At 46.7% G+C, this 2065-nt stretch overlaps 1 pseudogene; it reads right to left on the minus strand.

The window, feature by feature from the left end:
* Positions 1-1129: 1129 nt before the first annotated feature.
* LOC132364369 (mitochondrial assembly of ribosomal large subunit protein 1-like) lies at positions 1130-1771 on the minus strand (annotated as a pseudogene).
* Between the last annotated feature and the right edge of the window lie 294 nt (positions 1772-2065).

Raw genomic sequence — 2065 nt, forward strand, 5'->3', positions numbered from 1 at the left:
TCTTTCATGCATCAAGGTATCTTCAGAAGCCCAGAACAGCACCTGGCATATGGTAAGTGCTTACTAATGTTGGATGAATGAATGAATCAGTGAAAGAACGATTTGTCAGTGAAGCAAAACAAAAGATGTATAAAGCTCTCTAAACTAGCTCTGGAAATTTCCATTCTAACTTAAGTTTTAGGCATGCCATTTGGCCCAAGAAACATCAGACTGACAAGGATACTGCCCCGAAGAGTGACTGCAGAAGCCCATCGAGCAGGGCTTGGGAACTGTTGCTATCTGTTTGGAGAATGTTCCCATGCCCCTTCTCCTGGTAACAGACACCATCCCCCTGGACAAAAAGGTAAGCGTGTGACCCTGTCCTGGCCAATGTGTGTCCTTGCCTGACCTGTAGCACTTTTGTTCCCCCCCCCCCAAGATGCAAAGTGGCTGCTTCCTGAGGACAGATGGAGGCCAACATGCCCACTGAACCAGACACACAGCAAAGAGGGACAGACGGAAAGTTGGACATAACCTTGGACTCTTGAGCTGGTTCTTTTTTCCTCTTCCTGCTCTGGGAGCTGCCCCTGAGGCCTTACCACCTTTGAGAGCCAATAGATCCCCTTTTTTGTTTAAGCCAGTTTGAGTTGGATTTTTGACACTGAGAACATAAAAAGCCCTGATTAATCCAACATTAACTCTCCTGTGGGAATCTGGACCTGGTTACCAAGGCTGTCGCCCAAAAGACTGCAATGCCAGCCCTTCCCTCCTACCTGTCTGGCCAGGAGTCATTTGCGGGCTTTACCTTTCTTCTGGCCAAGGCTGATCCAAACAAAAAGGCCTCTGGGCTAGATTTAAACGTGGCCTTTATTATTAACCTCCTAGAAGCAGGATTAAGTGAAAAAAGCAAGGTGCAGAAAAGTGTGTAAAACAGACAATGATTGATGTACTGAAGCAGAGGTGGACATGGTATAAAAGCATAGAATGCGCATACAAAGGTAAATGGAAGTACCATCTGAACGTAAGCTCTTTAAGGACAGAATTTTCGACTTCTTTTTTCGTCACTGCTCTATCCCCAATACCTAGAACAAGCACTCAATGAGGATTTCTTTTCTTTCTTTTTTTTTTTTTGTTTGACTAAAGCAGTTCATATCATTTTATTCACATTTAAACTCCACAGGAGCCAGAGATGAAGTGTCATCTTCTATTTCAAGGATGAAGTCTTCAGGTAAGGTCTCAGGTGCTATCTGAGCTAACTGGTCATCATAAGAACGTAGGGTCCATAATTTCTCAAATTCATAGGTTTCTCTGGTTTCTGGAAGCATCAAATGAATCACCATGCTGCCAAAGTCCACACAGAGCCAGTCGTCAGCGTCCTTCCCTTCGATGTTAACGTAAGGCTCACTTTTACATTTCCGGTATTTGTACATTTTCACAATGTAGTAGGCCATGGCATGTAAGTGTCGAGGGGAAGTTCCACCACCAATTACACAGTAATCTGTATATTTCATTTCTGGAGGAACCTTAATGACACAGATGTCTCTTGCCATTTTCTTGCCTCAGAAGTGAAACCAGCATATTGATGTCACACTTGGGACCAGTATGATCTGCGGTGCCTGACTCCGGGCGCCCCTCGCCGCCCGGCAATCCCCTCCTCCCATCCTCCAGGCCGCGCGCTCGGTGGGGGGGCCGGGCAGACCCTGCCGAGGGGCGGTCCCACCGGAAGCCGCCCCACTGACAGCAGCCGCCGCGGGCCACGCTCCCGGGGAAAAGGCTTCGATGAGTATTTCATAATTGAATAAATAGAACAGAATGAAAAGCATCCCTGAAGAGAGAGATGAGAATACGGCATTGGTGGTTGCCCTTTGGTAGGGAGGGTGGGGTGTCAGGGTAGAGGAGGGCTGAGAGGAGACGGAACCCCATTCTGTACTGTGTGCAGCTTTTGCACAGGTGCACCACCTTAAAAAGTTAAAAAGAAAAAAAAAAAAAAAGGGGGTAAGAACAGGAAAGCAGGACACCGTGGGCCTAAAATCAAGTTGGAAAAAATGTGAAATCTGGTCGAGCATCTCTTACTGATACCATCCTT

The sequence above is a fragment of the Balaenoptera ricei genome, chromosome 4 (assembly GCF_028023285.1).
Source record: "Balaenoptera ricei isolate mBalRic1 chromosome 4, mBalRic1.hap2, whole genome shotgun sequence".
NCBI classification, from domain to species: Eukaryota; Metazoa; Chordata; class Mammalia; order Artiodactyla; family Balaenopteridae; genus Balaenoptera; species Balaenoptera ricei.